At 40.5% G+C, this 23,436-nt stretch overlaps 2 long non-coding RNA genes across 2 annotated transcripts in view; one reads left to right on the plus strand and one right to left on the minus strand.

Annotated features, from left to right (window-relative positions):
* Positions 1 to 10,564, minus strand: part of LOC116653791 — a 53,870-nt gene extending 43,306 nt beyond the window's left edge. The window contains exons 1-2 of the long non-coding RNA XR_004308247.1: positions 10,524 to 10,564; positions 8,910 to 9,049 (exon numbers count right to left, since the gene is read on the minus strand). This is a non-coding gene — a long non-coding RNA (uncharacterized LOC116653791). The remainder of the gene's footprint in view (positions 1 to 8,909; positions 9,050 to 10,523) is intronic.
* Positions 10,565 to 15,083: 4,519 nt separating this feature from the next.
* Positions 15,084 to 23,436, plus strand: part of LOC107317343 — a 13,239-nt gene continuing 4,886 nt past the window's right edge. The window contains exon 1 of the long non-coding RNA XR_001556829.1: positions 15,084 to 15,498. This is a non-coding gene — a long non-coding RNA (uncharacterized LOC107317343). The remainder of the gene's footprint in view (positions 15,499 to 23,436) is intronic.

The raw sequence follows: 23,436 nt of genomic DNA on the forward strand, positions 1-23,436 counted from the left end.
CCCAGTTCACTTTCTAGCTCTCATGCTTTTCATAAAGAAATTGAAACAGTCCACCTAATATCATGTGCTAAGTACCAATCCATTTATTTTTTTTTTTTTTTTAAAAAAGTTCATTCTACTAATTTTCCTCAGTCTTTCATTGTTATTCCATGTTCAAAATACAGAACTTGTTTCACTCATAGCAGTACAAGATGCTCATCGCTGCACCAGCACACCTGAATCACTGTGCTCAGTGTGTATATATAAAGAAAGTGACTGCTGCAGTGCAGAGCAATCTATGAAATCAAAACTAGGGTCATCACAGAGCTGATGTTAAGAGCAATCAGAAAATGCACCAGAATCAATGGTAAAATCATAGAACATTAGCCATAGCATCTGAAGAAATTTATTTTTCCTCTAGCAGAGGATGTTATCTAAATAATAGAGTTGGTACACTGTGACTTTCAATGCTTTACCAGTGCACTTGGAGAAAATACACCATTTACAACCAAGGAACACGCTGAAGTGAAATAACTATGATATCCATAATTGCTTCTCTAAAAGCATCTCAATGCTATAGTACAAGAAACAGCTCCTAGTAACAACTGGATTACTGCAAGAAATGGAACATATAAATGCTGGTGACAAGTTATATAAACTGATATTTTACACTAAAATTATTGATCATTTTATTTTATTACAGGAATATCTTAAATATTCTAAGTAAAATTGTTATGGGATGAGTCAGCTTTTTAGCAAGTTTTCAATATCACATTTTAAGTCTTCAATAAATTCACGCTTGCAATGTTATTTTTCATTTGGCACTTTTGCAGCAATATGTTGACAATCTTAACACAATTGCAAAGACCAACAGTAACATGAAGATGTCCAAAGCGCTTTAATAATTTACAAAGAGCCCTGAAAATGGTCTTTGAACAATTGCATTTCTTGTGATGTGTGTTAGCGATGAAGGGATTTCATATCAGCATGCATTTAGAGTGCATACTGTATACAAACAACATCAAAACAATTTGTAGATGAAGAACTGAAAAGGATTTAACAGCAGGAGGTTGTTACACACTGCAGTGCTACTAAGTAAGAAGCTAATCTCCAGCCTTACTTCTTTCACCACATTGCCAAGAAATTGATTGTAAACTTAGTATTCACGTGAACAAGTCACTCAGCCCTGAAATTTTAAACATTTATTCTGTTGGCAGCTTCTTGAACTCTTTTCATAGGTCCCAGTGCTTTGCTTCTTCCACTCTCCCCTCATCACTCATAGCACCTGGAAATTTTTCTTAATTCTTCTCTCAACCTGCTGTAGTTCTGAAACTCCTGCTTCAGACAGTAGTCTCAGTGAACACACTGCTCCTACTCCATTACTCTGACTCAATTTTTGTCATATAAAGGACCCCATCCAAGTGCTCCTTAAGGGAGCATTCACCAAATAGCTGCTCTTAAACACCATTGCACAAAAATCAGGAGAGGTTTGCTTGTACAGGAAAGCTGGGTCTAAAAGTTCAGATATCAAAAAGTAAATTCATTTACTTGTGTGAAAAACTAAATTCTAGAATGGATTCTTTCTGCTCTTTTTCTTTGACTTCAGTATCTTTAGGCCATCTTGGCAGCTCACAGGCCTTGAACTGGCTCCACATACAAGATCACAGAGCAGCTTAAACATATTATGCCCTTCTCTGTAAGACTGCAGAGCAACTGAGTTATCAAAACTAAATTCTGTCTAAGTCACACAGCCACCTTCACAAGAACCAGCACCATTAAGAAACTGTATGGAACTCCCAGATTCTTCACTGCTTAATCTCTTCACACAGATAAGCATACCAGAAGTTTTGAGAGACCACACTTAATCTGTGGGCTTACCTAGTAAATACACTGTAGAATAGTTTATTTAGGGAACAAAAATAAAATAAATACTTTCAAATATATGTTGTAAAGCTAGGCATCTTCATCTGCACTGACCTGAAATAAGCAGACTAAATTTCTGAAGTTCTGAGAACCATCTGGTCTTACTGTTTTCAATTACTTTTGAAAAATACAGTGTTTAATTAGATACTTTGCAATGGACCTTAATTGGTTAACTTCTAACTCCTGCATTAAAAAGTTTTTTTGAGAAAACTTCTCTTAAGTGGAATGATGAAATCTAAGAAAATCTATTTGAACTTCTCTATCTACCTCATTCCTATGGAAGGTATAGAGATAGTTATACATCTTAGAGCATACTAGTATTTACAGTGTCTATTAGATGAATAGAGGTAGGTATACAGTTGCCTCTAACCAAGATAACCCAAGAAAGGTATTAGTTGCATGACTAGAATCTTCCTTAATCTAAAGAGCAACTGAAAGTAGTCATCACCACCTCATCCAGCCTGTGCAGAGCCTGCATATTGCCTCAGGCATCCACAGTGCTGAGATCAAAATAAATCCTCTGTTGTTCACCACCAAGTTGTTGCATGAGTGTTCTGTGACCCTTACCTAATATTCTGCCTCTAACCAGAAGCATTCTTCTGGACTAATACTACTCAAGCAGCCAGCTAGTCTCCTCAGCAAACTAACTAGACACAGAAATACTTCACTGTTTACCCCTAAAACACAGTTAGTAGTAAGATAACAGCTTCCTATTCACATTAAATTAGGATTGATACATTTCTTGGCACAAAAATTTTATTATCAATTTCAGTGGCTGAATATTCAACAAATTAACACTATGTAAATATAACTATGATGCATCCATACTTAAACACATTCTAATTTTACGCACTAAATTTGTAGGACAGTAATTTCTGAACTAGAAGTATCATAAGAGGTTTTCTAAACATATAGCAAAAGGCTGAAAATAAGTTTCCTCTTACCAAGGGCACATATTTCAAAATTAATATAAGATTTATTTCTTGCTCAATAAACCATTCACATTTCAGATCTATTTTTTTTCCCCCAACATCTTTAGTGGCCTGGATGAATGGATAACACACACACTCCACAAGTTAACTGATGATACAAAAGTTTGAAGGAGTGGCTGACACATCAGAAGACTGCTGCCATTCAGCAAGACCTGGATAGGATGTAGAGTTGGGCAGAGAATTTCATGAAGCTCAAGAAGGGCAAGTTTTAAGTCCTGTATCTGGAGAGGAATATCCACATGCATCAGTATAGGTTAAAGCCCAGTCTGCTAGAAAGGAGGATCTCTGCAAAGAAAGGCCTGTGTGCCTGGTTGTCAACAGGGTGGCCAAGAGCTAGTAGTATGCCAGAAAGACCAATGGTATCCCAGAGTGAATTAAGAAGAGCGTGGTCAGCACGTTAAGAGAAGTTATTATTCCCCACACACACACTCCGCACTGAGGAGGCAGGAGTACAGAGAACAGGCCAGGTTTTTTAGGTGGTTACCCAAAGTCAGAAAAAGGGGAAGTGGGCATAAACTAAAACATTTTCAAAAGAAAAGGAATTAATCTTACACGTAAAGAAAGAAAAACTTGAATATTGTTACTACAGTGTCAGCAATAACATAAACAGCCCCTCACAATTTTTCATCACTTACCCTTATTCATGCCTTATTTATGTAGGTATTACTGTTCACAAGACTCCACTGAAAACTATACAAGCTGACAGCTCTTGAGGACAAAGACTATCTACATGACCTTGTGTAGTTTCCCACCTGCTTCACTAAAGATTTCCTTGAATAATTATACTGGCTTAATTAGTAAGAAAGAGAAAAAATAACAAAAGGAGACAAAGAAAGGATAAAACATTGGAAGAATCACTACTGTCAAATGTTGTCAAATTACAAATCTAGATAAATTACAAATCTAGATACATGAAGGCCATCTTCACAAGGCAATTAACTTAAATTCTTAATTTAAATTCTCTATGCAAGTACAACTTTGGTACACTGAGAATCAGCTCTACTCAAGACAACACTGCCCTCCTGTATCAGTGACTGATTATCTGGCAATTGATTGGTAGGTAACAAGAAGAGCACTGCACACTCACTGACCCTCTAAATAAAAGTGAATGTGCCCTTTTAAATTTAAAATAGCACAATTCCCTGTTCCACAGTGTTGACTTAAGAGTGAATGCATGCATTCATTTTAAAGGAGTACATTGAAAACTTCAATGTCTTGTGCTGGAACTTTGTAGATGTAAATACACATATGCACATCTGATGCTAAAATCATTGCTTTCTGATGCTTAATTAATTGATATCCTGGCAAAATGAAACAATAATATAGGATTGTGGCCTAATGTGAGTTCATCTGGAGGTACTGACCTATGTCCTTGCCCCTTCAAAATTCCAGGCTAAAGACTGCACAGTGTCTTGCCCATTAAAAGAAGTCTAAAAAGCTATAAGTTCTCTGGTACTAGATGAATTCACAACAATATTTGTATCCTCTATACAGCTGCTTTGTTGTGCCTCTTCAGTGCTGAAGATCAGTTACTTCCCAGTTCATCATTGCTTGCACTGCTAAGCACTACATGTCCTTAGTTGTGGTGCTGCTTTTTGTTTGTTTAGCAGAATAAAAAAAATATATAAGCAGCATCAAGGAATTTTATTGTGGAGTTTGGTCTACTCCCTGTTCAAAAGGGCGTAGGTTTTGGTTTGTGGTTTGTTGTCATTTTTATCCCAAAGCCTCATGATTAAAGTATAAGGCTACAAACAGCTTCTAAGCTCTCTTCTCCCTAAACCTACATCAAGAGGTACACTCTGGACTGGAAAATGTTTCAATGGTATTGTTGCTATGGTGAAGCTTAATATAAATGTAGAGATTGGGCATGCAGCCAAGAAGAGAATGGGGAGGGCTGACATGACATTTCCCCCTTTGTTCTTTTCACAAAATTCACTTTCTGCAGCTCTTCTCAAGAACAGAAAAAAAATGTTTCAGCTTCAATTATCTCCACAGGAGTTTGGGGTTTTTTGTTTGCTTCCATTCCCAGCCCCCTGAGAGCTATCGTAACTTAAAACTTTTCCTCAGCTTGCAGTAGAATTTATGCATATTCTTAGTAAATAATTCCTAACATCTTTGCTGTAGATTTTCCCTTCTATTAAAAGAAACTAGACAGGAAGCAGGGAATACAGATCCAATGACTCCCCTTAAACACCAGTCTAATGACAACAAATGAGGATATTTTCTGATAAAAGGTACCAGTTTATGGCTAAGAGCAGACTCCTGGTCACCACTGTAAACAAGATTAAAAACTCATTATTTACTGTATCATAGCTTACATCTCATTACCTTCAACCAGCATAGGGCAAGGTATGTGTAAGCTGATTCTATAATTGCATTTGATTAGCTTGGACTTCAGTATAAATTTAAGTAGGTAAGTTTAAATATAAGACCATTGTTTGTTAAAAAAAAAAAAAACAAGCTTATACAAATGTATTTGTATATAGAAAAGTGCAGTGGGATACAAACCCAGCACAGGCTTATATATATTTCAACCATGCAAGGCTAAAGAAGTTACAAAAGCACATTAGATGACCTTAGAAGCACTTTGACAGGCCCAGGAGACACTGTTTTCTATAGCTGTCCAAGCACTAGTATTACTGAGATTGAACAGTTAAGCCAGTTTTATGCACTTTAAGAAAGTACTATAAAACCACTCCACAGAAGCGTGTCACATTCTGGAAACTGTGTTGGATACAAAAACTGAGTAGTAATTTACAGTCAAGAGTTAATCTGCAGGTGCAGATGCCTCTGAAGGAAACAGACATCATAATATCAAAAGTGACAAAAGGATAATAATGATAAGAAAGAATTGAGTGTACCAATAACAGGGTCATGAGTCAACTGGCCCCCTCCCAATTGTAAAGGTCTTGACTCTGGAGCTAAAGTCATGATGAGGAGATGGAGACTAAGTTCTTCGATTCAAATCAGGCCCTCTAAGAGGAAGATGTATATATTATTACATTCAAGTATGAGTTCCAAAACAAAGTTATCACAACCACATGACAACCACCAGACTCCTATTTTCAGCAAATGGAGTTCTTGTGATTCCAGCCACACTGACTTTCCTCCGTCAGCTAAATCCCTACAAGGTGGGTCTCAGTATGCCTGGACAAAACACATGAGTTCAGGCATTGCATAGACAGTGGTGCAGAGGTCTCTTCCTATATTGCTGAACACTTGGTACTGTCCTGCACTATGTGCTACAGCTGAGGCTAAGTTTCACTTCAGCCTTCTAGCCCCAAGGAACCCCCTCAAAGCAGTAACCCCTTACTAAAGTACAGCTTGCAAAATTTCACACCTGCTGCATTGTCTTGAAATTCTGTTGACTCAGTGTCACAATTCAAGCAAGCTTCCCTACCTAACAGAGCAGTGATTCTTGAGGTTAAACATATCTAACACTTTACAATAAGAAGCCAAAGCCTCAATCTGCCATAACAGAAAGTCAACTGAGCTTAGTACCTGGTAACTACAACACACTTTTATATCTTCACAATTCCAAAGCAAGCAATTTTAGAAATCCATCCTTTCAAAGCTAGTGATGCTTTCATTTTCTTCAGATTATGAAATTAAATTTAGTTTAATTGAAAGCATCTTCCACAGCAATACAATTGTCTCCCAATTGTTTCTGGGAAATCCACTACAGAATGAACAACTTCACATCAGAAAGAAAAGGTTTGCTGTTCCACTGTCATCTGTGCTCTAAAAGTAATCAGCTGTGAACCTCAACTTCAAAACCCTTTCATAACACATCCACAGGACACACCTCTCAGTCAGGTCTGCAGCAGCAAGGAAATTCTTTGAGAAGCATCTTAACATTCTGGAATAGTCTACATCAGCTCATAACAAGATAGCATCAGTAGGAAAAAAAGGAATCAATAGGCTATTCACAGTAAATAAACTCAAAGCAGTTAGAGCTATCAATGGCAATATTACTTCAGTATGACACCAAATAGAAATACAAGATACCACTCATGAACATCAACTTATGTATAAGGACTTACAATCAGTCACTACCCTTAAAAACAATGAAAGTCATTTTCCCTGCTATACGAAATTCATTATCCACTGCAGCAAATCTATCTGTGAAGATATCATAGAGGAGTGAGTTGAAGCATATACAGGCATTTTCTGATGAGATCAGTAGCACTTCAAGATTTAGTAATATTTTAGAAGGGAATAGTAACAGCACTCTGCTGACTTGACAGAGCATTGACTGCTTTGAGAGCAGCACCTTATTACACAATGGCATTATGAACATAACAAAAATCACGTAATGAAGCAGAGCAACACAGAAGGGTTTATGATTGCTGCAATCTGTTTAGCCATCTGCCCAAAAGGCCACGTAACTAACAGTTTAAAGACATGCAATGGAAAATTGAGACCTGACTGTATACAAGAAAGTGAATCTACATGAAAAAGAGTTTCGTTCCTATCTAAAAGAAAGAGATCTGCTGCTGTAATAAAACACTGTAGCAAAGGGTTGCTATGACACTTAGACATTTCAGCCATTAAAAACTCAAAGGATGTCAAGAATTAAGACAGTTATAAGACATTAGACCACTTTAATGAGCTTAGTCATATAAGCACACACGTCCCATACATTTGGTCAAGCACCAGATCTTAGTAAAGAAACAACTAAAAAGTCAGTCCTTCTATCCTTTCAGCCACTTCTATGGTTGCTATATTGAAAACATGACTTGCATTTTTCAAATACAATTAGAGTAAATTATATTGTATGTAATTTAGAAAGAGCATGCTGAAAAACATGCAGTATTTTACGGATAAATTTCTAAAAAATTATATTTGGACAAAATAGTGGCCAAGAAAAGGTAGTTCTTCAAGTTACAAAGTCACATATCTAGTAATGCAAGGATACATCAGAGGTTTCCAAGCTGGCAGTAATCTATGGACAGTTGCTCAAACTCTCAACAACAGCTCCCCTGCTTTTCTACCCGTAAGGTCCAGTTCCCAAATACCTGACATTCTATTCTGATATTCTATCTTGTATGAATCAGACATAAAGTATATTAATAGGAAATCTGACACTTAAAGGATGCATCTGGCCTTCTGCACATCACTATCAAGTACAGCACAGCTCATCAAGTTCAACAGGACCTGAGAACTTCTACCGGTCTCAAATCCGACAACAGTGTGTTTGTGCGCACAATAGAGCACCCAAACAGGTAGGATCCCAAATACCTAGAAAGCTTAGCAAAGCCATGACAGTTTTAAACCTATCAAGGGAGAAAACATTCAAAAAAAACCATGTGTACTGCAGCTCTATATTAAATGAAAACATACATACTGAATTACGTTGACCATACTATCAGCTGCCAGAAAGGATGTCTACCCATTTAGCCAAAGCATCACAGTATTAAAAAAGCATGGCAGCATATAACACTCTTCTCTATAATGTTCAGCACGGGTGCTACTCTTATTTGTACAGTTCAGCATGTCAACAAAGCAATGTCACTGATCCACTAAGATGCTCAAGATACAGCAGGACAGGCTGAGAAGTGAAGCTTGCTATTTTTTTCCTCTTTTAAAAAAAGATTGCATGTATCAAGCAGCTACAACCATTTCATATTATACATTGTCTCCCTACTGAGGGAGAAATAGTCCCCTGGACAGAAGTCAAAGCCAATTAACAGATAATAAAACAAGATAGATAGTGAACACATGTAAACACTCACTGCAAATACAGACAGGCAATTCTAATTTAAAGTGATCACTGAAAATCCCTCACAGAGAATTGTCTTGACAGGGATGCTTTACAGGTCTGCTCATCTAAGCTTTGAACCCCAATTAGGCTTGCAGTTGTTCCACTGCTTATTCATATTCTACATATCGACTCTTTTCTAAATTTTAAGCTTATCTTAAGGGTACTAGTAAGTCTCAGTCAACTCAGTTACTTCTGCCTCAGCCACAGGCAAAAAAAGACAGCTTCTGCTTATTTAAGACTCTCTCATTTACCTTTGCATTCCCATCAGTCCACGGATAGGCTCACAGGGCATTCCCCAGCAAATTACTCCATTGTTCCTCTTCCTGTACCAGCATTTTAAAGGTTCCCACTCATCCCAGCAGCAAGTCTATAACCACTGATCCTCTACAGGCTACAGAAGCAACAAAAAGAAATCACTAGTATTTTCACTGCTTTTTCTGAAGGACTCTTGACGTTTTCTGGAGTATGCTTTATCACATCAACAGTTTCAGCTATAATTAGTTAACTAGATCCAACTCTGTTCAGCATTATCTGGCAGAAAGGAACATGGGTAAAACTAACCATTCTTGTTAAAAATAAGTATGTAAATTCATCTTCACACTTACTCTTCCTAGAGTAAAATATGGCTTTATTGATAGCATTAAAATATACTCTAGTAGCTTGGTAACAAGTTAAAACCCATCACTGAATTACTTTCTAATTCCATAGCCAAATTGCATTCCTGTTGTTGATGCTTCACTCACGCAAATTTAACTTATACAATAGCAGTTTTCCTTATGTTTCCATATAAAATAAACCAAGGAGACTAGATGGACCAAAGTATATTCCAGACCCCAGCGATTCAATGTTTCAGTACCTTACTTTTAGCTATACAGAGTCATCTATTACAGATATTCAGAAAATCAAGCTAACAATGATAGGTTTAACAGACCCGGTGTTCCAGCATTGCAAATAAAATACTTTAAATCCAAAAACTAGCAGACTAACATAAGCCTTCAACTATTTGAGTTTGGAGAACTTCTGCTGCAATTTCTAGTTTTAAAACACAAAGAATTCCTTAATGCTCACTGATTTCTTGGAGCAGCCTTCCAAAACTTATGCATACTAGACTGCTTATTTATGCGCCTGAATTAATAAAGAAATGAAGAATTACGCTCACACATTCTCCTTCCTTGTAAGTGTGAACATCCAAACTAACTAAGTAATGGGAAATACCAGGTGTACAAAAACACAGGTTTAAACAGAGGGAGCAAATGGATTGAGAGGAACAGGGGGTTACATTATAATAAGGCTCATCACACAATACCTGATAAGAGCAGCTCCAGAGATAGCATCCACCCTCAACCCCAACCCACACACAAGTATGTTGTTAAAAATCACAGTCAAGCTAGAGAATGAACTAACATTTCCATGTCAGAGACAGCCCAGAGAAAGCAAAACAGTGATAGAACAGGTCAATAGCTAAGTCAGCACATCCATAAACAGGCTATTACCTAGTTCATCAGAGCCTGGAGACAGAATCAGATGTGACTATGACCAGGATGGAGAACAGCACTCTGATAACATTTCTCAAAGACCTAAAGGTAGTGTTAAGTTTAAAGCAGAGTGCAATAGGCAGGAGGTGGGAGAACGCAGGTGAAGCTGGTCAAGGCCATTAGGGGCTATCAGCACTGCAGGGCACCTGGCACAAGGTTTCTGGAAATCAGTGGCACAACGCTTTGCAAAGCTCACTGTTTCAAGACACATATCAGTCACTGTGAAGAACTGAAGTCAATTAGGAAGAAATTTTAATTTGATACTGTACGGTGAAAATAATGAAAAGATGATAGTAAATATCCAAAAGGTTATTTACAGGAAAAACTCACCCATATGGAAGCCTTGAGTCTGCTGGGAACCACTGAGACAATCTCCACCAAGGAGCAGTCTCCAAGAGATGCTGCCTTAGTGGTGGTCAGCCCTTAAATGAGGTCTAGAGGAGGTGGAGTCAAGCTAAATTACTCTCACCTGTGCTCCCACAGTGGGAAAGGTTGCTCCACTTTCTGTAACCTGACAAAATAACAAGACACTGAAATTCTCCTGGAGGAAGGAAAAGAAGAAACGGATTATTTTCTTATCTAGAAGAAGATCAGAATACAGCGAAGATTGTGCTTGAGTATTATTTGGGGAAAAAAAAAGAAAACACACATCTTCTCAACCTGTGGAGAAAAAAAAAGAAAACACACATCTTCTCAACCTGTGGAGAATCAAACTGTTTCTCAATCTGCAACAGCAATGAAAGCCAATGAAATTCAGAGGAAGTTCTTAGTGGCAGATGCCTCTAAAAAACACTCCTCTCATTTATGTTAGATGACTTAAATAGTTTCTATATCTTCCATCTTAGCAATTGCTTCTAATTTTTCCTTTCGACAGCAGACGAACCTAGCAAACATTAGGAAGAAGCAGCCTGACCTATTGAAGTGTTAATACGACCCAGCATTTTAAATCTGAGCACTAAATCTGAGCAATTAACGCAGAGTAACAAGTTACTTCACAGTGTTTGGGCAATGACGCAGCATGCAGCTGGTTTCACAGCTGATCAGTTCTAGAACGTTTTATAAACAAGAGCTTTTAATTCAAGATCAATTATGATCTAACTCATATATGAGTTTCTAATGAAGTCAAGTAATGAAATAATAATTTAATACATATTTTTAATTCCCAGTTAGGAAAACAGTAATAAGCCTTTCTAAGGAAGATTTTCATTTAGTTACCAAACACTTTTATTCTGAAAGTGATATCATCTGTCTCAAATGCAAGAAAAAATGTTTTGAAGAAAGGCAAATAGTATCCTGGGCTCCATCAGGAGAGGGGTGGCCAACAGGGATAGGGAGGTGATTGTCCCTCTCTGCTCTTATGAGGCCTCATCTGGAATACTGTGTCCAGGTATGGAGTCCTCAGTACAAGAAAGACAAACCTCCCTGGGCAGTCCATTCCAGTGCCTCATCACCCTTTCTGAGAAGTAATGTTTCCTAATGTCCAGCCTGAATTTCCCCTGCCACAGCTTGAAACCATTCCCTCTAGTGCTATCACTAATGACACCAGAGAAGAGGCCGACCCCCAACTCACTACAACCTCCCTTTAGGAAGTTATAGAGAGCAACGAGGTCTCCCCTGAGCCTTCTCTTCTCCAGGCTGAACATTCCCAGCTCCTTCAGCCGCTCCTCATATGGCCTGTCCTCCAGACCCCTCACCAGCTTTGTTGGCAAGAGCTGTAAATTCCAAAGGATATTCCCAAAATATGGCAGTGACTTTAACGTACCAGTTGAAGTCCTAAGCTGTCAATTCAGATCTGACTGGGTCATTATTAATTTATTAAAGTAAGAAAGAATATGTCAAAAATGACAGTGGGTGCTGAAGCAGGCATCTGTATCATGCTGTTAATTCCTAACACTATCTGTGGCAGAGAGAAACTATAACAAGATGCCATAGGCAAGTCTCAAGAAGGTGCTGCTGGGTGGGTAGCTATCAGTGTTTGTCATATTCCCATGCACACTGGTTCACCAAATATTTCTGTGTCATGCACCAATCACCAGGAGGAGTTTTTTTCAAGGAAGGTTGAATTGCTTTCATATTAAAAAACGAAACAGCAATTCACCTCTTGTCTAGCTGCTAGTAACTTTGATTAGGATCAAATAGCTTACCTTTTTACTGCTTGCATAATTAAGGAATCACATTGTTCTTCCTGTGGTTCTTCTTGCTTATTATTTTCCACTGTAATCCATTAAACATGGCATTAGCAGGGATTTGACACACCAGATTTAATCAACAGTATTCCTCATACATCAGTGTTTGTGCTTATAGAGCTACACATCAAGCAAAGGTTTCAGTGAATTATCTGACTTATCTTATCATTTGATAAGAATGATATGAATATCTTATCATTTCCAGTCCGTACCTCCTGATTTCACTTTCCATTTTTGATACAACACATAGGCAAGGTCAAATGCTGCCACTGCATGTATCCTCAAGTATTCTCAAGAGGCTTACAGAAATGGGCTATCTGCTTGTACAAACCATGACTGCAAATGTATTTGGGTTATCTACATATTTTGTATTCATGAGGTTTACAGTTATAGGATGCAGCCAGGAAAATTGCTTTGCTTTTTTGTAAGTCTCTGGACAGAAGGCAAATGAAAAAGTATCATATGCTTACTACCCCACACACTCCTTTAAACTCCCACCACATTTCCCCTGACAATTCCTTCTCTATCAGTCCGCCCCTCTTGGAATATCTTTGCTGACACAGCAGCAAAGGACATCTTCTAAAATTAATTCTACCAAAGAACATTTGTTTCTTCCCTTGTACCTAAAAGCAATTGTGCTTCATTCCTCAGCCCCAGAGAGACAAATGACATAAATAAATGGACTTCAACACATCATTAATTTGGTGCTCCAGCCCCCTGATCATCTTCGTGGCCCTCCTCTGGACCCTTTTCCAAAATCTCCATTCTTTTTGTACTGAGGGCTCCACACCTAGACACAGTTACTCCAGATGGGGCTCACAAGAGCGAGGACAATCACCCTCCTATCCTGCTGACCACCCCTCTTCCTGATGGAGCCAGGATCCATTTCTTTCCAGGCTGCCAGAGCGCACTGCGGCTCATGTTAAGTTTCTCATCTATCAGGACCTCCAGGTCCTTCTCTACCGAGCTGCTCTCAAGGCAAACTCCCCCAGCCTGTACAGGTCCTGTGTTTCTTCCGCCCAAGTGCAAAACCTTGCACTTTGCCGTGTTAAACCTCATTAGGTTCACCGAGCCCAGCTTTCCAGCTGTCAAGGTCCCTCTGAATGGCATCCGTCCCTCCATCCGTATCGACTGCACACTCAGCTTGGTGTCATCAGCAAACTTGTTGAGGGTGCACTCCAGGAGGAGGAGAGGGAGGAGCGGGGTGTGCGCTGCCAGGGTCGGCCGCGGTGCGGGGCGTGGAGGGATGTCGGGGAGGAGCTGGCGGTGCTGCGGCACGCAGAGGCGATGCGTGCGGTGCCAGCGAGTGCGTGGAGCTGAAGGAAGGTGTGTACATGTCCTTGCTCTGGCTGTCAGTGAGCGGGACGAGTCGGGGCTGCAGTTCTGTGCTGGTGTTTGTGCTGGGACCGGCTGCCTGAGCAGAATGGGGCAGCGAGAGGGAGGTTGGACAAGCGGCAGCATCAGGAGCACGGCCCGGTTCTGCTGTGCTGATGGTGCTGTACGGCTGTGGGTCCCCACTGAGGGTCGGTGAGGCAGCGTGGCCCCGTGTGTGGACGTGGGGATGTAATGAGAGTGAGTGGATGCAAATGGAGTCGGAGGTGTTACAAGGAGAGGCTCTGGATTGGAACAGGGAGAGCAGAGCTGGTGTGTCCCAGCAGGCAGGCGTAGTCAGGTCCCCTTTGGAGCCTGCCGTTGTTGGTGCTGAGCTCAGGAGCCCCATCAGATCAGCGTGGTGCTGCGTGCTGCGTATGGCAGCGCCAAGAGATTCCCTTGTGGAAGAAGGGGGAGGATGAAGGAGGCCGGGGCCCTTTGCTCAGGCCAGCTCGTCTGTGCCCTCTTGCTGACCGGAGAGAAGGGCTGCCCGCTGGGCACAGGCAGTGCCTTCTGGCTCCCGTGCCGTGCCCTGTCCTCCAGCCCCTCCTCATGCCATGTGGAACGCCAGTGCCAGCAGTGCCAGCAGTGCGGCCGCCATGTTAGAACCCTGGCCACGGCCGTTACCTTGGTCACCGTTGCCCAACGGTGGGCAACGCACTCGCCTCTTAGATCTCCGGCCGATAACAGCCATGTGGGGGCCTAAGAGAGCGAGGCTGGAGGAACCCACCATTAGCTGGGAAGATGGTTCCGGGGACCGCGGGGTCGAAGAGGAGGAGGAGGGGGCCCACTGCCAGCACCATCAGGCAGCAGACAGGCAAGGGAGCCCATTGCCATCGCGCCTGGACCAGGTGCGTGACCACCTCCGTGGAGCCCATGGAGGGTGGATCCACCTCCAGATGAACCCATGGAGGTGGATCCACCTGAGGATGAGCCCATGGAGGTGGATCCCCCGATGCACAGCTGGCCTGGCACCACACCACCGTGCCAGGCCCTGCAGCAGTACCACCTCAGCTCCACCGTGGCTGGTCCAGGCGCTGAGCTCCTTACCCGCTGCACGGCCCCCGCCCCCTGCATTAGCTGGGTGGCTTTTTTTAACATCAGCTCCTCCTTTGAGACCTTGCGGGCCCCCGGTTCCATCTAAACCCTGTTTTTATTGTTGTTTTTATTGTTTTTATTGTTGTTTTTATTGTTGTTTTTATTGTTAAATTTAGTTAGTTAGGATTAGGTGTTAGGCAGTAGGTTATTGTTCATTCTTTAGTGTTAGGAGTAGATTGTTGTTCCCATAGTAGAGTTAGGCATAGGTACTGTTGGTACTGTAGGGTTAGGGCGTGGGTTCCTACCAGCAGCTGGCAGCAAACAGCGCTCGCTCGGTAAGCACACGTCTGCTTTCTCCCCCGGAGCCGTGAGTGCGACTGCCATGAGAGCGGAGGTCTGATGCCATCTGCGAGGGATGGGATTTGCATCCGGTGGCTTTTCCGTTGCAGAATGTCAGGGGAGCAGAGCGTGAGTGGCTGTGAAATGCAATTGGGAAATGCTTCATGGGAACAGTCTGGAGCTGTGTCTGGAGCTTCCTGCGTGGCCATTGTAAGGTAGGTGTGCCTTACTGTAAGCGTGCACTGAAGCAGTGTTGGTTAAGCACGGCTCACTCCTCTGTCTGCAACAGATGGGCTTTCTGCGCGCTTTATTGCTGTGGCCGGCGTTGAACAGCACAGCAGCAGCGAGGCCTCGAACATGTCCACAACCAGGTACGTGAATGTGAGTAAATTTAATGGCTTAGATAACAATTGCTGTTAGAATAATAAGGCAGTATTCACATGTGTGTGATGGAGCTCAGGGATAGGTTTATTCTTGCCTGGTAAATTTTCCCTTCTTTGACACCCACCCGTCCTCTTGCTTCTCTTCCCGCCCCGCAAAAAAAAAAAAATAAAATAAAATAAAAAAAAAAAAAAAAAAAAAAAAAAAAATAAAAAAAAATAAAAGGATTCGGAATTTGGACACTAATATTAAATTACAAACGCAACCAGAACAACCAGAACATCCATGAAGAAATGGATATATAATAACTAAAAAAGAGCCTAATAAGAGAACACCAATATTTATGGAATTACCACACATAATCAATTCACCCAAAATATCACATGCAGGACCCATTATAACAGAGATACATATCAATCGTCACAATATATGAGATACAAATTATAAGCAACAATGACATCTGGAAGATAACAAGACACAATATAAAATAAAGAACAGCAACAATCTAAAACCTTGAATATGAGACCTAAACACAAATATATTTACCAAAGATTGACCTACGGATACAGATGAAAAGACCACCAGAGGAATAATCATAAGTTAATAATTACAGCTGAAATACGATAGAACACATCATGACTATACATACATGAAAATAAGAAGTAATACACAGATAACAAGACCAAATTCACCTACTCACCACATAGGAAATGAAGAGCAACTGAAAAACGCTGAAATACCCAAGTTCTGAGCACTATTACTCACCAAACATCATCTTCATTTCATGTGAGTTACAATAGACCAAGATTACACACATATCCAATGTAAAAGACAAGTATGGAAAACCAACAAAATAATAGAGATATCACAATAAGCTAGATGAAAACATAGTATTGAAGAGGGTGGCAACGACGATTATATCACACAACAATGAGCTGCATCTATATAGTCAAACAAAAATTAGAACCACATATATAGTCAACTAAATTGACTACAGCTTGGACCTGTTTGATTCCTTATGGGATCCCTCCAATCTCAGTGATGTGCTTTGAATCTTTGAAAACTAGTCCACACTCGAACCTATCGGTTGGATCACAGTGGAATAATGTTGTCTAGGGTCTAAAACAAGAGGCCAAAACAAAACTAAATATACACAAAACCAATAAAATATAATACTGAGAAACTACAGACCAGTGACCAAAATAAAAAAAGCCACAACTATAGAATAACTATAAGAAAAACATTTTATGACAAAGCACACTATCCACACGAACTCACAGATGAGACACAAGCACAAAGAAATACGAACTATAATACATTATTAATCACATGATTGAGCAACAATAACTAACACACAGACGAAAACCCAAAGAAGACAGAGAATATGTCGAATGATAATTGCAATAAGACCCTAATTGTGATAAACCAAAAGAGCAATAACTACAAGAAAACCAACCAATTTATAATATAACAATATATACAAAAAAGGAACAATTAAATATCACAGAGGAGAGAGAGATAAAAAGCTTTATAAGAAAGATCTTATATAGGAGAGATAAGGAGATATAGCACATATATATGAGAAACTAACTGAAATATAACAAAAAATTAGAAATAAAACCAAATAAAAAATAGTGTAAATTAATATACTGGCACAGAGCTGGCACAGAAAAAATAAAAGGAGACAATATACACACTGAGTACAACATGGACTCAAATCTCCGCAGTGATTCTCAAAAGAGTCTGATCGTGCTTCTGCATCTTCTCTACTGCTGTTGTGAATGCACACCTCGCCCAAATTGTCTTAAAACGCACACACATAAAATATATCACTTAAAAAACACTTTACAGAGTCACACATCATAAGTATAATCCATCGATACCTTTAGGATAAATAATTGGGAGTATCAGTATTCCAACAAACCACGCACAAAACCACCCACACAGAATAGGCAACCCACTAGACCAGAAATACAGGATTCCAACACTCATACATCGGAGCATCAACTGCCCAAACCCAACAGCTCAAAGCAACCATAACCACCACTATTTACAATCACACCTTTACTCATATTCAAAAGGACAAGAATCAGAACCATTATGAAGTCCTCATGCACACCATTACACACAATAATAAGACATATATATATACCATTAAACAATTATCCAATAGCAACACCATTATCGGAGTAAATATTGGAGATAACTAGGAAAAGATTTCATATTACACTCAATGAAGGTGATGCCACTGACAATGGCCTGCACAAGAGAGATATAGAGGTGGAGTCACCAAACATCTGAAGACACTGGAGAAGAACCATAGAGGAAAAAATAGAATAGCAACTGGGGGACATAATCAGATCAGAAGCAATAAGGTAAGGCGGCTGCAGTTGGACATACATACTTAGTCTATCCAAACCTATGAAATATATCTAAGATATAGTTATAACATAACAATAAAATGACATACCCAATAGATCCACATAAATAGCTTTTCAATCACCAACAGCATACTACAAAGCCTAAACTTTCTGTAAAAGCCCACAAAATATAAAACACTCACCACAAAAACATAACGTCCCTGAGGATAGAGATATATCCATAATACCTAACACAAATAATTATCTAGTAATAAACCAGAGAACAATATCCAAGGAAGAGGAGACTTTTTACATATTAGAAGACACTGTATCAAAATTTATATCCATATAAAATGCTAGCCGACATACAAACCACATGCAGAAATGACACACTGGCAATGACACAAATATGCTAGAGATAATAGGAAGGACAGTAGAGCACAGAGAAATGAGAGGTTAACAACCACATTACAAGAAAACAATGAATGTTAGTGATCCTGTTACAGAACCTAATTGAGCTTCTAGAAATCACCACAGATATCCACTAAAGAATGGAAATACTGAGTAGAAGAGAAACACAGATCAACGATATAGAGAGAAGTTTTACCACAATATAAGCAAAATGAACACTGAGAGAAATAAAACGACAGCATATGATAATTAGAGGAAAACAATTATTCAAACATATTACATTGAGGGAGTATATATATTAATTTTTTGCCCCTTTTGCTTTTCAAGATATATATTTCTTGAGTACGCCACATGAAAGGAGTGACATCAATGTACCATCTCTCTGACTAAAGACAAAGTAGAAATACAAAAAACAAACACTCCAGAAGACCATCACAAAGCTGAACAACAACACCAACCCAAGTTTCCTATAGGTTTCTAACAATAAAATCATTGCATCAAAGCCAGCAAGCACATCAACAGTACAGGCATTTTAATCTAGTACAACACATTTTCATGAGCAGGTTCTTTTCAACTAAAGATGGCCAACCACACTTACCATGGCCACCCACCAGCTCAACCTCAGCAGAAGGCTCAGCTGGAAACAGCAGCGAGAAAGAGAGGGCACGCATCTGTCTCAAAGCAAAAAGACCGTCCTGTCGGTGTCCCAGTCAATGAACGACTTCTCGGTCTTTTAATATCCTGAAAATAAACAAAGAAAGTCAATAAACACAACAAGGCTGTCCCCAGATAGCCTCAGAGACATTCTTTTAGAGCACAATAGCTTGTTGTTCTTTGAAGGCAGCAAGTTGCTTTGCACACAGAAAGAGTCTCAGGCACTGCAGAGTAACCTCACATTCTTGCGGTTCTGACTTATCTGCAGATATCAGCAGAAGAACCACACCACTATGCTGAATTTATTTTCATGCGACTCCTCTCGCACCACAACCCTCTCTCCCACATGCCATCCTAATGCGCATCTACCCTCGCGGCTCTTCTCGTACCAGCACATCCACATCAGGCAGAGCGGAGAGCACTGAGATGCTCTGAAACACTCACTCCAGGCACGTGCTCCCCCACAAGCAAAGCACCACCACACCCTTAACAATCCATAATTTCTGCAGACCTCTAGTATCAAAACCTGTTTCAGAATCACAAGCAGATCTGTTGATAAACAAAAAGAATTTAACTCTGCGCTTGCTTATGTCTTAGCAACAACACAATACAGCACTTAGGAAGTATTAGTAACCCTCCTCTTCCTTGTCGTAACCCTCTTAATTGCGACGGCTGTTCTCAGCTTAACTCTCCTATCAGCAGAAAGAACCAGCGGAAGCGTGAGGCCTCTACTGACGCTGACCTGTTAAATTTGGAGAGAGCACCAAAACCTACGTTAAAGGCAAGGATAATTTACCAGAATTTAGACAAAATTTAAACATCTAAATTCAATTAAGTCGCCTTCCTCATAAATATTCCATAGGAGCTCTTGCGCAGGACTTTGCGCAGGTTTGTTCTCCAACAGAATATGATGGAAGAGTTCACACAGCCTTGAGATGACATCAATAAATTGTTAATATGGAACGTAATCAACCAAAGAATAATGTAGAAGACTCACCAACAGTTGAAACTTTCAGCCAGGTTTAATCCTCTCAATATACAAAGCTGAAACATTCCTTTACATAAAGACGTTATAAACTAAAAATAATCTCCTATAATATTTTATCTATTCACCCGTTTTTAAAGGAGTCTTTTAATGGTATTGTCCTTCAGTCGTACATTACGACAGCACATATGGAGTGTTGCCATTTATCCCACAAGGACTGAAATCAATCAACAACCCACAACAATCAGTTCGTAAAAACAAATAGTGACCACGATAGCTACCAAATATCACTCCAAACACACCAATACTAACTATTGCTCTGCTGCTAGTGGGGAAATCGTTGGTGGTAGCTGATCCACCCATTCCGCGGCACCCTGCGCGCATACCCTCCTCCTCTAACCACACCACCTCTCTTCCAACCATTTATTTATATTACCAATAGCGAAAACAACACTAATTCACAACAAGCCTAAATTCAGTATTAAAAAAAACAATAAAAAAATATCTAGCAATAACATACATTGGAAAATGCGGCCTAAAGAGAACCCTTTGTTTTGTTTCATCTAAAATGGAATGGGGAGAGAAAAAAAAATAAAAAAAAAAAAAGAGAAAACTAGAGCATTAACATACAAGGAATTAGCCACGCCAATTATTGTAGAAATAAGAAAATATGATGGCCATAAATCGTTCAAGAAAAGCTTATGCACAGTTCTCAAATTATAGATTGAAGTACAGTCTCAGCTCTGAAGTCTAATAAGGTCAGGACCTTGCAACGTGAATGAAATACCTGTGCATCCAGAGTATTGTAAAAATGACACATTCTCATTCCCATAGGGAATTCCAACATGTTTGACATTTCCAGTGCAAAACAACAAAGAAAATACACTGAATCACTGAAAAACTCTACTCCCGCACATACGCTCATTAGGAAATCAAAATAAGTAAAATATCATAAAAGTTAAAATGAACAGCAATAAAATGCCAATAACAATACTTTTAACTTAGTCAGCAGATAACGTATTATATTAATTCGTCTTGACTTTTTCCCATCAAATTAACTAAACTCAACTGTATCACTAGCCTGATCTCCATCCTACCCCGACTGACAATCTGCGCATTCGCGCTGCACATACTAAGACCTCTGCATCTTTTTCTTACCCATCTGCGCCTCCATCACTTCACAAGCCACCTGCGATCCCAATTGTAAACAGCATGCCAAAAAATCCCCTAAAACGAACTCAACTTCTTGCAAATGTTCCTGCCGAAAGTCGTATCTGCATCTCAACGTTTCAAAGACCCACCAGGAACAACAAACAACCTAGTCCACCGTAATGTCAGTTACATCCAAGAATGTACAGTGGCTGGGGCTGACTTCCATAACACGCCAATCCAAGCCCAACAGAGACCGTGAGTGCCTCACTGTGCATCAGCCTCTGTTCCTGCAGGCCCATGGGTTCACACTTTTCAGAGCTCCTTTGCTCACCACCTCTTCCTGTGAAATCCTCACACTGAGAAGTTTGGCAGCTCTCTTTCTGTACCTTTATCAGTGCAAATTTACATCCTGTCAAGGAGAAAGGCTGTTGCATGTCTCAACTTCCTCCCTTGTGTTTCTGCTTCCACTCTCAGCTCCTGCACCAAAAAATTTCTATGCCCTCACACTACCGCCTTCTTCCTTTCCACTTCCCTATTACACATCCCTTGTTCTTCCTTGTCTATATCTTACACTTCCCATCCTCCTTTAGGTCTTCTTACAAAACAACGCTGCAGTCTTGTGCGTCACGAGACCATAAACTCTCCCTCTCCACGGGAATAATTCCTAGACTCATTGACCGTCCTCTTATCTACCATTACGTTAAGCACTCATAAGCTCTTTGGGAAAAAACGAAGAAACAAAACTTTTATATAAATGGTGTGACTTCAGTAGAATCCGAAAATAAAGAATAATGAGCAGAAAACTTTTCTGCAGGATAGGCAATTTACTTCTATCAAGCTAATTAAGGGAACTCAAGAAGGATCCTTCTTCAGATTGAGTATATTTTCTCTACAGCCCATACTAACCTTCTGTACATACACTGTACACCCGCTTACCAGGTGCAAAGGGAATCAACCTCAGTGTTTTCAATGTCTTTAGCTGATTTATTATAATTGAAACTACCTCTTATCCGCAAAAAAATGATGTATGATCGTTGATACATCATATTCATCGCTGGAATTGTTCATAAAGATAATAAGGAGGACCTCATGAAAGAAATTAAGTGTAACGATCCTTCGTTAACAGACCTTCAGCGCTACTGAAGCAGAAACAGTCCTAGCTGGAAACCCTGGTTGGCTCTGCCTCACATCGCACCTGAACCTTCCTGCTCCTTACCGTGCACTGCTCAACTTCCTGCAGACTCACAGTCGATACCTTACAAGCCACCACCGCTCGCCCCCAACACCGAGCAGCCCACCCACCACCAAGACAACACCCGCATCTCCTCGATCTCTACCCACAGCACGAGCATGCTACCTTAGAACTCGCGCTTGCGGCATCTCCGCCATCGCACTCTCACCACGATCGCTTCACGCCCTAACCTAGCTAAACCTATTCCTCCAGCTCATCAGCTCCTTTCTCTCCCCTGTACCACCGCCGCCTACTTTCTCATCACAACCCTGCGTGTCCTTCCAAACAGTCCTCCCTCCTCCACCAGGACTCTTTCCGCTCCTTACCAGCCTATCTAATTACCTCCAGGTGGCCCGCCTTGTTCCACCTAAATCATTCCTGTGGTAATTTATCATACTCAATAATTGTGACATTTATCCGCACTGGCAGTTCTCTGAGCTGTCCTTCTGACTCTTGGCCACACGACAGTACCCCATGTTGGCATTGCCTTTGATTCTCGCTACATCTTGCAAAGCACTACAACAAACGATTCATTACCCTGCCACTTGGCAGCTGCCAGAAATCTCTTCAACGGCTGCCGCGCGAGCGATGGAAAACTGCCCCATTCAAGCCAGTCAATCCCAGGGGCTGGGATCACATCAAACTCCAGCTCCAGTTGAAGAGCTTCTGAGTATTTTCGCGCACAGCTGAGAGCTCCTACGGACGAACAGCGTTTACAATTCCTTCCCTTCCACATTGGGAACCTTCAAGGTGTCTAAAGAACAGAGGTGCATTCGAATCACAGATACATTGAGTCGAGACGGAAGCCCCCTTAAATGGCATCTGTTCCAACTCCCTGCACATGAACAGGGACAACTCCATCAGTGCTCAGACCATCTCAGCCTGTCTCCAGGATCAGGCCAACCATCTCTCTGGACAGGCCCGTGCCAGTGCCTCAGCTGCCTTATTGTAAAAAAAACAAACAAAAGTCTCAGTGTGCTCTGTTACAGGACTACAGGATCCCAACCAGAGTAGCTCCAACTACCTAGAAAAAATTAAGGAGAAAATGCGCTGCTCCTCACCACACTCATACCTCAGGCAAATGCTGTGGTTGCTTTGGGGCTTTACCTCTCTTCCCAAACATGTCATACACACA

The sequence above is a fragment of the Coturnix japonica genome, chromosome 8 (assembly GCF_001577835.2).
Source record: "Coturnix japonica isolate 7356 chromosome 8, Coturnix japonica 2.1, whole genome shotgun sequence".
Lineage (NCBI taxonomy): Eukaryota > Metazoa > Chordata > Aves > Galliformes > Phasianidae > Coturnix > Coturnix japonica.